Genomic DNA, 14,738 nt, shown 5'->3' on the forward strand with positions numbered 1-14,738 from the left:
TTGGCTCCAAAGCAGTCCCGACCTTCATATTTGTTGCTGTATTATATCCTTTCTCAGCAATAACCTGTGGACTCGTAAGTATTGTCGTTTGGGGCCTTATGAGTCTTCTTTAGCAACAGAGTGCTGTCTGGCTGCCACTGTTAGTATAGGTGACATTACAGTTATTTTTCCTTCTGCCACGTTATCAAACACAATTCCTTGTTGAACTGCTCACAAGAATTGTTGTTCATTGCTCTCTTCATCCCTTCCTCCATTCTCTGCACTCCCATCTCCCCTACCCAACTCTGGATCCTGTCCCTACTACCCCACCGAAACCAGAGTCACCAAAGTCACCAAGTCACTAACCTTTCAGCCCTTAGTTTACACAACAGAACACAGCTGCCATCTGGAACCATTCTTTATACACAATACCATCATCCTTCATGATCTGATCCCTCCTCATCTCCCCTCTACTTCAGTTTCTCTCAAATCCCTTTTTCCAACAAACTATGGGTGTTCTCCCAAATCTGTCCCTGGCTCAGCTCTCTCCTTCAGATAACTGATCCATTCAGATGACTCCCAAGTCTCTTGTCTTGTTTTCTTTTCTACCCTTCAATTCACAACTCCCTGAAAGTATGTCCACCTGTACACCTCACTGGTACCTCAAAGACAAGAGAACTTATCTTCCTTGTAAAACATGCCTGTTGACCAGATCAATGAAGATTTAAAAACTGGATTCTCCCTTCTCTTCTCCCTCTCCATCTCCATGGGCCCTGTAGGTGTCTCTCTTTCTCTATGAGTTAGTCTTTCCTCTCTTCTCTCTTTTCTTCTTTGTCTCTTACCTCTCCTCTTTTCTCCCCAACCTGGGCAACCATAAAATCCTGACATTGATAGAGAATGGCCTTCTTTCATTTTCCCTGCTTATTCTCTTGACACCACCATCACCGGGCAACCCGACTTCATGCAGTGGTGTAACAGGATGGCTTCAAGAGTTGCCTCTGAGACCTCACACCTTGCCAACTTGAAGGTATAATGAGAAAGAAGATATCTCCATTGTAGTCTCAAATGTCTCCAGGAAGATGTTTATTAATTACAAATGGCAACTTTATACTAGAGACACTTGGCAGATACAAACTTAATCAAATGATCAAGGTTAATGCAATGGACTAAATGTTCACGTTACGCCCCAAATCATATGTTGAAAATCTAACCCCCAAGGTTATGAGGAGGTGAGGCCTTTGGGAGGTGATTAGGTCATAAGGGTGGAACCCTCATGAATGGAATTAGTGCCCTTATCAGAGACCCCAGGAGCTCTCTCACTCTCTTTCGGCCATGTGAGGATACAAGGAGAAGCTGGAGTCTGCAAAATCTCTCATGAATTTGGATGCAAAAATCCTTAACAACATATTAGCCAACAGATCAAGCATATATAAAAATAACTATACACCACGATCAAGCAGGGTTTATTTTAGGGATGCAATGCTGGTTCAGTATTTGACAGTCAAGTAATGCAGTCCACCATATTAACAGACTAAGAAGGAAAATTACATGATCATATAAAGTGATGCATAAAAAATTTGACAAAATTCAACACCCCTTCAATGTAAAAATTCTGAGAGAAATAGGAATACAAGGTAACTTCCTCAATTTAAGAAAGAGTATCTACAAAAAACTACAACTAACATACCTAATGGTGAAAGTCAGAATGCTTTTCTGCTAAATTGGGAACAAAACAATGACACCTACTTTCATCACTCTTATTCAATATAGTGCTAGGTGTTCTAGACAGTTTAACAGGTATGAGAAGGAAATAAACAGTGTACATTGGCAGGAAGGAAAGAAAACTTCTGCTACTTCTAGATGACATGACGTTCTATGTAGAAAATCTCAAGGAATCTACAAAAACTCCTAGAACAAAAAAGTGCAGAAGGCAAGGTCCCATGATGCAAAATCAGCATACAAAAATCAAGTGTATTTCTCTATGTTATCAATGAACATGTGGACACTGAGATTAAAAATACAATATCATTTATAATTACTCATTTAAAAATGAATATTTAGTTTATGTATAGAACTTGTAATTTGAACACTACAAAATAATAATGAAAGAAAGCGAAGATCTAAATAAATGAAGAAACACAATGTGTCCATAGCTTGGAAGACTCAACATGCTAATACTAATGTACTAATATGAAGGTGCTAATACTCTTCAGATTGTTATACAGGTTTAGTGCAATTCCTCTCAAAGTGCAGCAAATTTTTTTCGTAGATATAGATAAGATTATCATAATACTTATGTGGAAAGGCAATGGAATGTGAATAGTTAAAACTATTTTGAAAAAGATGAATAAAGTGGGAGGAATCAATCTACACGATATTAAGGTTTACCATACAGATACATGGTGAGAGAGACATAGAGACTGATGGAAAAGAATAGAGAGCCCAGAAATAGACCCACACAAATACACCCAACAGATTTTTATCATGGATAAGAGAACATGCAGTAGTTTTCCTTTCCATTTCTAACAGAGTCTCCCAGGTATCAGGAGATTACTTCCTTCTAGACCTTCCTTGCTCAGGTCAAGAACACTTCAGACATGATCTGGCCCACAGGATAGAGAAGCCCAGGTCAAGAACCCTTCAGACATGATCTGGCCCACAGGATAGAGAAGCCCACTGCCTTGACTAGTTGGGACCCATTTCTCCCATTCTGTTTACTGTAGCTTCGGAAATTGGCATGAAGCTACTGGTTATGAGACAGCTTTTCTTAAAAAATTTATTTATTTAAACATTTGTTTATTTTAAATTTTTAAGAATTTATTTTTGTTGAATAGTTGATTTACAATATTATATTAGTTTCAGGTGTACAACATAGTTGATTCAATATTTTTATAGATTATACTCCATTTGAAGTTATTATAAAATAATGGCTGTATTTCCCTATGCTATGCAATATGTCCTTGTTGCTTATTTATTTTATATATATTAGCCTGTATATCTTAATCCCCTACCCTTATCTTGCTCCTCTTCCCTCCCCTCTCCCACTGGTAAACACTAGTTTGTTCTCTATATTTGTTTCTGTTTTGTTATGTTCATTTGTTTGTTTTATTTTTATATTACATATAAGTGAGAACAAAGAATATTTGTCTTTCTCTGTCTGACTTATTTCACCAAGCATAATACCCTCTAGGTCTATCCAAGTTGTTGCAAATGGCAGAATTTCATTCTTTTTTATGGCTGAGTAATATTCCATTGTGTGTGTGTGTGTGTGTGTGTGTGTGTATACACAGAATGAGTAATATTCATATATATATATATATACACACACACATACACCCCACATCTTCTTTATCCATTCATCTGTTGATGGACACTTAAGTTGCTTCCATATCTTGCATATTGTATACAATGCTGCTAAGAACACTGGGTTGCATGTACAGTATATTTTCAAATTACAGTTTTCTTTTTCTTTGGATATTTACCCAGGAGTGCAATTGCTGGATCATATGGTAGTTCTATTTTTAGTTTTTTGAGGAACCTCCATACTGTTTTCCATAGAGGCTGCACCAATTTACATTCCCACCAACAGTGAAAGGGTTTCCTTTTCTCTACTTGTTTTTTTTTTTTTTTTATTCTTTTTTTTAACATCTTTATCAGAGTATAATAGCTTTACAATGGTGTGTTAGTTTCTGCTTCATAACAAAGTGAATCAGCTATACATATACATATATCCCCATATATCCTCTTGTGTTAAATAGCTGTTCTTTGTTTCTTTGATTTTATCTTTCAACCTAAATTTACTGTTCCATTATCATCAGTATTGAATTTCATTGGATTAGATTTAGCACACCACAACTCCTGTCTGTCAGAAGTCATCTGGACTCCTTTTGGTTCCACTTGTTGGCCTAACTCTGCATGTTTGCCCACCCCTGCTCCATAGCATTTATGAAACAGCTAGACAGGAAGGAAAACATGGCCTCATAGCAAACTACTAAAGACCCATTTCTAGGCTTAACTAAATCACTAACAGAAAATGTGTTCTTTGGTCATGGCAATGGTAAATCAAGGTTACATTTTTCCATCATTATCATAGGACTGCCATGAGGCATTTACAAGAGCAGAAAGTTATAGCTTGAGGGAACCCTAGAAGTAACCTAAAATCCAACACCTTCATTTTACAAATAGAAAACTTGATCTCAGAGGTAAAGTGACTTCTCCACGATTAACAACAGGTAGTTGACAGTTTAGGGATTTGAACCCAAATCTCCTGAGTGCAGTTTTTTGTTTGTTGTTTGTGTGTGTTTTTATTTAATTTAGTTACATTATGCTACATCTTTACTAAGTGCACTGCAAAAATTCAGATGTATGATGTCTAGCATCTCCCCACAAAAACTCTATCCAGAGAGAAAATGAAGTAGGAACCTACACTCACCTGTAGTAACACCACTTCAAGCTGCCCTCCTTCCTTCTGGTCATCTGTCCCAGAACATTATGTTACTTGGACATCACTGCCATAATTTTGAAGAATCAAATTTTTAAAATAAATTTATTTATTTTATTTACTTTTGGCTGCGTTGGGTCTTTGTTGCTGTGTGTGGGCTTTCTCTAGTTGCAGCGAGCAGGGGGCTACTCTTTGTTGCAGTGCGCAGGCTTCTCATTGTGGTGGCTTCTCTTGTTGCAGAGCACAGGCGCTAGGTGTGCGGGCTTCAGCAATTTTGGCACACGGTCTCAGTAGTTGCAGCTCATGGGATCTAGAGCACAGGCTCCGTAGTTGTGGCACCTGGGCTTAGTTCCTCTGTGGCATGTGGGATCTTCCTGGGCCAGGGATGGAACTCGTGTCCTCTGCACTGGCAGGCAGATTCTTAACCACTGCGCCACCAGCAAAGTCCCCAGAATCAAATTTTTATTCTTCCTCTTAAAACTCCTAAAAATTCTTAGGGTACTATCGGAGGAAAATCTCCTGGATACCTTGTTGATTTCACACATTAATTTCCACATATCTGTAATCAGCACCTGGTCCTTGGGATAGTGTACTCCAGCTTCTACTTATCTGTAGGTACGGTATAGAGAGAGGGCCTAGTAATTTTCTTCCTTATTTATAACAAATGATGCTAACAACTCATTAAACATTGTTTTCCCACAGGAGTGTGAGAGCACAGGATCTAGTTTGGCATATGGCACCCAACTGCCTCATCCTAAGAGTTGGCACCCCTGGATGCCATGTGTCTTCTATGTCAAATTTCAATTCAAGAGGTTATAGAATGTGTTTTCTAGTTTTGAAACATAATTTCAAGGAATTGTGACTTTTGTTCAAAAACTTTAACTTCTAAATAAATGAGAGCACATGCATAAAATAGAATATTGAGACACTGAAATTGAATTTTTGAAGTTTTAAATGCCATGGGGAAACAACAAGGAAGTAAAAAAAGTTACAAGAAAACCATATATAGCATCACCTCAAGAATGTAAAAGTGCAGATATAAAAGACCAAAAGAAAATATGCTAAAGGCTTATCATGTAGCCAAATCTGCCAATCTATTTCTTTATCATTCTGGGATTTCTGTCTGACTTAAGAGGGCCTTTCTGGATAGCCTTCCTAATATTTATTTGTATGATGTGACTTTTTACCCAACATTCAGATTTAAAACCCATCTGAAATTTATTCCTCTATAAGGCATATTGTTGGCATCCAATTCTATATTCATCCAACAACATCGATTAGGGCAAGATATTTATTAAATATGCCATCTTTTCCCATTGAGTTAAAATACATCTATGCTTCAATCTGTTTCTTAAAATTGCCCATCTCTTTCAGTGATTTTTATTATTTTTCATTTTGTGTCAATACTATACTATTTGGACTAGTATAGTTACATAATACTTTTAGGATATGACACAACTCTCCTCTTACTATTCTTTTCCAAGCATCTCTTGCCAATATTTATGGGTTTGGGCTCAGCTACAACAAAAATCTAAGGTACTGATTGAAACTGTATATTGCATTTATATATTAACGTCAAAAGGACTGATGTCTTCAAATATAGTTTCCCCATCTATGCACATAGTATATTTCTCCGTTAGTTAGATTTTAAGTCCGTTATTAAAAATTTATACTTCCATACCTGTTGCCTTTGGCATGCTCTCCTAGGGCAAAATAAAAATACAATATACACAAAGTAAAAAAGAGTTAGATAGATTATTTCCAACACTCAGCCCAAAAATTAGACTTCCTGATGTACAAAGAGCTTACATAGTTGATAAAGAACAACAATCATAATTATAAACTGGTGCAGCCACTATGGAAAGCAGTATGGATGTTCCTCAAAAAATTAAAAATAGAACTACCATATGACCCAGAAATTCCACTTCTGGGAATATATCCCAAAGAAATGAAAACATTATGCTGAAGAGATATATGCACCCCCATGTTCACAGCATCATTATACACAATAGCCAAGACATGGAAATAACTAAGTGTCCAAAGAAGTTGTTAGTTGTGTATACACACACACACACACATCCTCACAATATATACAATGGAATTTTATTCAGCCATAAGAAAGAAAGAAATTCTGCCAATTGGGACAACACAGAAGGACCTTAGGACCTTGAGGGCATTATGCTAAGTGAAATTACCCAGATGGAGAAAGACAAATACTGTATGATCTCACTTATATGTAGAATCTAAAAAGCAAACAAACAAAGAAACCCAAACAAACTCATAGAAAAAGCGATTAGATTTGTGGTTTCCGGAGTTGGGGGTGATGGGTGGGAGGATTAGGGAAAGGTGGTTAGAAGGTACAAACTTTTGGTTACAAGATAAATAATTACTGAGGTTGTAATGTATGATATATTTGAAAGTTGTTGAGAGTAGATCCTAAGAGTTCTCGCCACAAGGATGATACTTTTATCTGTGTGAGGTGCTGAATGTTAACTAAATGAATTGTGGTAATCATTTCACAATATATATAAGTCAAATCATTATGATGCATACCTGAAACTTATACAGTGTTGTATGTCAATTATATCTCAATAAAACTGAAGGAAGAAAAGAACAACAGTCATAGAGGATAATGGGCAAAACCCATTCTTGTAAAAGAGGGATTGGGGACAGCTGATGAGAGTATGAAAGAATACACCACCTAACACACCTCACAAGCAATCAAGGAAATGCAAAGCAAAACACAATACTTTTGTTTACTAATCTGATGAGATTTGCAAAACAATAACAACAAAAAACTCTAATTTCCAGTGGTGGTGAAGATGTGCATCTCACACATTACTGGTGGGAGTGTAAATTGTAAAAGAATGTGCCAGCATAGGCTAAACATTAAAATGCACACATCCCTTGAATGACACTATTAAGATATTATCTTACAAAAGTAAAGAGTTCTAGTACAGAAAAAAAAGCTGTATATAAAAGGCTCTCCCCATCCTGTGCCCCCAGCATCATTTGTGATAGCAAAATTCTGATCAAAAATAAAGGATGTATAGTTATCCCTATAAAATCCTTTGTTTACTTCTTTGATCTAATTAACATGGGGAGATAGGGTTTAAAATGAGAAAGCATGCAAATGAAACAGGACCTCAGATGAAGACATGTGACCCTCATACTTGCTGCAAGGTATTGGTGAGTGAGTGAAGTCTTCAGTCTCAGGACAACACAAGGTATGGATTAGAACAATATGGCTCCTCTCAAGCACACCCAGCTTGTAAGAATGGAATGAAATAATTTAACAAGGTGAATCTCTAGTTCCAGGACAAGATAGAGTAGAAAAAAAAAAACCTGGTGGTGAAAAAGTATTTGAAGAAATAGTGTCTGAAAATTTCCCCAATTTGGCAAAAGACATAAATCTGCAGATTTAAGAAGTTGAGCAAACCTGAAACATTATAAATCGAAAGAAATCTATGCCAAACACAAAATAATCAAATTCCTGAAAATTAAAGACAAAGAAAAAACCTTGAAAGCAGAGTAAGAGAAATGACATCTTACCTATAGGGGAGTATAATTCAAGTGAATGGATTTCTCATCTGAAACCATAAAGACAAGAAGCAAGTGGAATAACATTTTTCAAGTGCTGAAAGAAAAGAACAGTGAACCCAGAATTCTGTATCAGTAAATGTATCCATCAAGAATGAAGGGAGAATTAGGGCATTATCAGAGGAAGGAAATCTAAGAGAATTTGTCACTAGCAGACCTACCTTAAAAGAATAGCTAAGAAAGTTCTTAAAATGGGAAGAAATGATAAAAGAAGGGATCTCAGAACATCAGGAATGGAGGAAAAAACACTGGAAAAAACAAAAATTTGAGTGATATATGAAATTTTTCTTCTCCTTTTCTAAATTATTTTTGATAGTTAAAGCAAAAATTATAACACTGCTTGATGTACTTCTCAAAGTTCTATATAGAGGAAATATTTTAAATAATTATAAATAGGAGACAGTAAAGGGACTTAAACGGTGGTAAAGTATCTACATTTCATTCAAGCTGGTAAAATATCAATACTAGTAGACTGTGGTAAGTTATGTATACATAATGCAACACCTAGAGAAACCACTAAAATTCAAATAATTGGACTTATACAGAAGGTGTTCTCTAATCACAATGGAATCAAAATTGGAAGTCAATAATAGAAAGATAAAAGGAAAATATCCAAACACTTGGAAAACTGAACAACACACTTGTAAATAATCCATGGGTCAAAGAGGAAGTCTGAAGAGTAGTTTTAAAAAAATGAATTAAAAGAACGCTAAAATACAACGTATCAAAATTTGTAAGACACAGCTAACACACTGCTGAGAGGGAAATTTACAGCACTAAATGCTTACATTAGAAAAGAGTAAAAATCTCCACTTAATAATCTAAGCTCTTGGTTTATGAAACTAACAAAATAAACCCACAGCCAGCAAAAGGAAGAAAATAATAAATATAATAGAAGTCAATGGAATTGAAAAGAGCACAACAATAGAGAGAAATCAATGAAACAAAAAGCTGGTTCTTTGAAAATATCAATAAAATTGGCAAGACTCTAGCAAGACTGACAAAAAAAAGAAGACATAAATTACCTATAACAAGAATGAAATGAAATATTGCCACAGATTCTCAGACACCAAAAGCATAATAAGGGGATATTAAAAACAACTCTATACACATAAACTTGGTCACTTAGATGAAATGGACCAATTCTTTGAAAAGCACAAGCTACCACAACTTACTCAAAATGAAGGAGATAATTCGAATATTCCTATAACTATTAAATAAATTTCATTTGTAATTTCAAATCTCCCCAAAGAGAAATCTCCAGGCTCACTTTGTTCCTGAAGAAGTTTAAAGGTTACTACCACACATTTAAAGAAGAATTAATACCAATTCTACACAATATTGAGTATAGTTCCCCGTGCTATACAATAGGTCCTTGTTGGTTATCTATTTTACATGTAGTGGTGTGCACATGTTAATCCCAAACTCCTAATTTATCCCATAATTAAAATAAAAAAATAAAATAACTAATAAATAAAAGAGAAAATGAAATAATAAAATGATAACCAAATTTGCCATTTTAACTGTTTTTAAGCTTACAATTCAGTAACATTAAAAAAAATATGAAATATTTCACAAATTTGCATGTCATCTGTGCACAGGGCCCATGGTAATTTTCTCTGAATCGCTCCAATTTTAGTGCTACCAAAGTGAGTGCTGGCCAACTGACTTTTGATAAAGGTGAAAAGGTAATTCAATGGAGGAAGGAGAGTCTTTTCAAAAAATGGATATGTTTGCAAATTGGATATCCATCAGCAAAAAGACAACAAAATAAGCAAAAACCCCTCAACCTCACATTTTATGCAAAAATTAAGTCAATGGAGCATAGATTTATATGTAAAACAAACCTATAAAATCTTTAGAAGACATAGGAGAAAAATCATTGGGACCTGGGGCTTGGCAACATCAAAAGCAAAATCAATAAATTGGACTTCATCAAAATTTAAACCTTTTTGGTCTGAGAAAGACCCTTAATATTAAGAAGATAAAATGACAAGCTACAGAGAAAATACTGGGAGAAAATACTTGTAAACCACATACCTGACAAAAGACTCATATCTAGAATATATAAAGAACTCTCATAATTCAACACTATAAGAAAAACATTACAGTTGGAGCATGGGCTAAAGCCCTGAAGAGACTAGATATAAAGAAAGGCTCCAAAGAAGACGAACAGATGGCCAAAAAGCACATGAATAGATGCTCAATACTGCTAATTATTAGAGGAATGCAAATCAAAACTACAATGAGGTATCACTTCACAGTAGTCAGAATGGCCATCATCAAAAAGTCTACAAACAATAAATGCCAGAGAGGGTGTGGAGAAAAGGGAATCCTCCTACACTGTTGGTGGGAATGTAAAGTAGTACAGCCACTATGGAGAACAGTATGGAGGTTCCTTAAAAAACTAAAAATAGAGCTACCATATGAGCCAGCAATCCCACTCCTGGGCATATATCCGGAGAAAACCATAATTTGAAAAGATACACGCACCCCAGTGTTCACTGTGGCACTATTTACAATAGCCAAGACATGGAAGCAACCTAAATGCCCATTGACAGATGAATGGATAAAGGAGAGGTGGTACATATATACAATGGAATATTGCTCAGCCATTAAGAAGAATGAAATAATGCCACTTGCAGCAACATGGATGGACCTAGAGATTATCATACTAAGTGAAGTAAGTCAGACACAGAAAGACAAATATCTATATCACTTATATGTGGAATCTAAAATATGACAAAAATGAACTTATTTACAAAACAGAAACAGACTTAGAAAACAAATGTATGGTTACCAAACGGGAAGGGGGCGGGCGGGGAGGGATAAATTAGGAGTTTGGGATTAACATAGCCACACTATTATACATAAAATAACTAACAAGGACCTACTGTAGAGCACAGGGAACTCTACTCAATATTCTGTAATGACCTATATGGGACAAGAATCCAAAAAAAACAATGGATATATGTATAACTGAATCACTTTGCTATACACCTGAAACTAACACAACATTGGAAATGAGCTATACTCCAATACAAAATAAAAATTAAATTGAAAGAGCCAACAATTAGAGCTAATTAATGAAAAAATAAAAAAGTAAAATAAAGGCTTTTATGTTTAGAACCATCACTGCTACTGCAGCCAGTATGTAAATGGGGCTCAAGATGATTAAACAGCAACACCCAGGCCCTGTGCCCAGAGAGGTTTGTGGGTGTAATCCAGAGAAGACCACAGAGAGGGACACCTAAAAGGGACCAAGGTCAAGGTGTGCAGACATGGGACCTTCCCTGTTGCTGAACAGAGAGGGGAAGGGATTCAAACCAACCTTTCAGCACTGCCTGCACCAGGGCATCACCAATAGGGACAGAAGGAGTCAGCCGTGCCTACTTGAAGCACTTAAATTTGAACTTGAGCCTATCTTTGCAGTTATGGCATCTGCTCCAGAGGACTGCTGGGTGGAGTGGACAGGCTGTCCTTGGAGGTTCTCAGTGCCCAAATCACGGGTTCCACAATGCCTTTTAAGTGAGTTTCCTATGGTAGTGCAGTGCCAGGCAGGGTTAAGCTGCCAGGAGCTCCTCTGGAGACGTGTGACATACAGGAGAGGGCCAGCAAGTGGCCAACACTCCAGTACAGAAGGGTGTAGCCAGCAGGGCAGAGGTACCCCACCTCAGCGGTTCCATCTCCTTTGGGAAGGAGGGGTCACCATAATCACGGGACCACATGTCCGGTCAGTACTGCACTTCCCCCGAAACCAAGCAGGACCCTGTGGGGCTCCTGGGCACAAAAGCCTTTCGGTGTCCCCCATTTCTTGATTACAGGAAATAGGCTTCATTCAGCCTCCATGACCTTCTCTGAGTTCCAAGAGGCAGGTTCAAACAGTTGCTAATCAGGGAAGGGAGGGGATGCAGAGGGAAGGGAGGGGATGCAGAGACAAGGGAGTATCATTCGAGAAACAATAGTGCAGCCTTGGGGTAGGGTCCTGGTTTCCCCTCAAGGGATATACATAACAATATCTTTGAGCTGTTTTGCAGATACTGAAACCCCCACCAGCTGGAAGTTAACTATATGCTGCCCACAAGCACATAGACACCAGACTGGTTGGAACCAGAAGGTTGATCTCCCCACCAACCAATCAGAAGAATGTCCATGAGCTGATTACGCCTTCTTTGAACCATTACTATAAAACTTCTCACTACCCCCTCCAGGTCAGGACACACAGTTTTGAGGGCATTAGCCCTCTGTGGCCCCCTTTGCCTGGCAAAGCAATAAAGCTATTATTTTCTACTCCACCCAAAACTCTGTCTCCAAGATTAATTTGGTGTTGGGGTACAGAGGCTGGATTTGGCTTCACTCCCACCACCCCCAAATGAGCTGGCACTGCAAAGGAGTTGCATTTGTGGATGAACCATCTTTTATTACCTATATTTGATGCTCTGGCAACTTGGGGCCTTGCTGATCCTGGAGAAACAGCCTCTCCCAGGGCCAATTCCTAGAGGTGGTAAAGAACCCATCCTCAAAAATGTCCCTTCCTATACAAACCAACCAATTCAGAGCCCACATCCCCAGCTACAGACTCTGCTGGGGTTTCACACTCCAGGCCACTGTCCCTGCTGCCCTAATCACCCCAGGGCCAGCAACCCGATAACTAGGGACACCCCCTAGGGCCCTGAACCTACTGAAACTATTCAGACCAGCCAATCCTAAGCCTGCTTACCCTGCCTGGCCTGGTCCTTCCCATGGAAACCACAGTAATGGCTCTTGCCCACATTTTCTCCTCACTCCCTCTGCCTTCTGACTTCCTGGTGCTTCCCCCTGTGGCCCCCTGTGGTGTGGCGTGCCCCCTCCTCCAGGTAACTCTGAGTCACAAACTATCTTTCCAATGGCAGTCATCTGCTGATCTGTTGCTTTACTATGCCTCAAATTATCTATTAATTCACTATATTTTAAAGTATTGGATTGGCCAAGAAGTTCTTTTGGGTTTTTCCATAAGATCTTAGGAAAAACCCAAACAAACTTCTTGGCCAACCCAATCATTTGTCCTTGAGGTTATGACTGTCAAACTTCACATACTCAACCTCCCTTTCTATACCATGTGGCTCCATTCTTCACAACAAGACTTTTGGGTTGCTTCATCAAATCCTGAGTTAAAGGGGACCCTTCAGAATACTGAGAGAGATGGAACCAACTCCCAGCTTGGTTTACAGAGTGTGAAGGAAGTCAGCAGCCTGTCCCAGGGAATGAAGCCCACATGCAGGGTGAGACCCCCGGGCACTGCAGCAACAGGGGTGGTTAAGCGAGGTGTGAAAGGAAAAATGTTGCCTGCCATATCAGGAAACAGAGGATGTTGCAGCCATCAAGCCATCACATTACAGCCTCCCCGGGGTTGTAAGCCCTGAGGGAACTTAGGATGGAAACAGGATGCCTGACATCAAGCAGTCAGTCACTGCAGCCACCCCTGATGGTACACCCTGAGGGGACTCAGGATGAGAAAACACAGGATACTGGCCCCAGGGAGCTGAGGTGCAGATCAAAGGAATGATTTCAGTGAGCCCAGACTCTTGCATCTTCCCATATACAGAAAAGCGCTGAATTCCTTAACTTGAGATATCTGGTTTTCTTTAATTAACAGTAATCTTCTGATGTTCTGACCACCTGGTCTTTGTTGCAAGAACTCCTATATGTCCTGGCTCCTCCCTTCCCTCTTCAGAGCCATTCCTCAGAGCTACCTGAGAGGCGGCCTCCCAGGCTTTAGTCCTCAGTTCTGTTCACCAAATAAAACATAATTCTCAACTTTTAGCTTGTGCATTTTTTTTTCCAGTCAACAGAGGTCTAGGTCTGAGTCTGGGGGCACCGAGTTTCTTCCCATTCTGATTGTAGTTTAGTCAAGGGCACACACAGGAGGGGAGTGTTACTGTGACCAAAACAGAACGAGAAAGGGCAGTGAGGGAATGAGCCTTATGCTAAACCTTGTTAATTGATTGGTTTGTGAGCTGATGAAAGCTTGATTTCCCAAACCAGTAATGGGAAACATTCCAACCTAAAAAGGTGTGAAGGATGAAGAAGGCAGATTATCCAGCAGGCCCTGGACTTAAAGGGGAAGTGAAGTGGGCGGCAGGCTCTCAGTTACTACATCAGGGTGTAGCCCAGAGTGATGTCATTGCTTTCCCTCCACTCCCATGGAGCAGCTCCCCAGGGCAGCAGCCAGTGCTTCTGGCTATAATATGTTGGGTCCCAGCACCTCACTTTTTTCCCTGTGCTTTAAACCACATCACCTGGTCCTAAATCCCTGCTCAAAATTGTTTTCCTTCCTTTCTTTCCCTCTCTCTCTTGCCTTACCTTTATTTCTTTCTATTTTATTTATTTATTTTATTTTTTATTGAAGTATATAGTTGATTTACAATATCAACTACAGTTGATAGTATAGTATCGTTGTTAGTATTGGGTACACAGCACAGCAGTTCAGTTATATATACATATAAATTGGGTGGACCAAAAAGTGCCTTTGGTTTTTTAAGTAAAAATAAAAGACACATTTTTCATTTTCACGGAGAACTTTATTGAACAACGTATTCACCCTTTTGTTCCACTACCTTCTCCCATTTTCCAGGCAGCCTCATTATTCCATCTTCCCCAAACTTTTTATCTTTTTGAGCAAAAAACTGTTCCAGGTGCCTTTTACAGTCTTCCAGGGAATTGAAATTTTTTTCCATTA

General features: G+C 38.5%; 1 non-coding gene across 1 annotated transcript; it reads right to left on the minus strand.

Moving 5' to 3' along the window:
• Positions 1–9,576: 9,576 nt before the first annotated feature.
• Positions 9,577–9,680, minus strand: LOC112405780 (U6 spliceosomal RNA). Its single transcript, XR_003004425.1, has one exon. It is a non-coding gene; the product is annotated as a U6 spliceosomal RNA (small nuclear RNA).
• Positions 9,681–14,738: the final 5,058 nt, after the last annotated feature.

This window comes from Neophocaena asiaeorientalis, unplaced genomic scaffold, assembly GCF_003031525.2.
Source record: "Neophocaena asiaeorientalis asiaeorientalis breed wild unplaced genomic scaffold, Neophocaena_asiaeorientalis_V1.1 scaffold743, whole genome shotgun sequence".
NCBI lineage: Eukaryota > Metazoa > Chordata > Mammalia > Artiodactyla > Phocoenidae > Neophocaena > Neophocaena asiaeorientalis.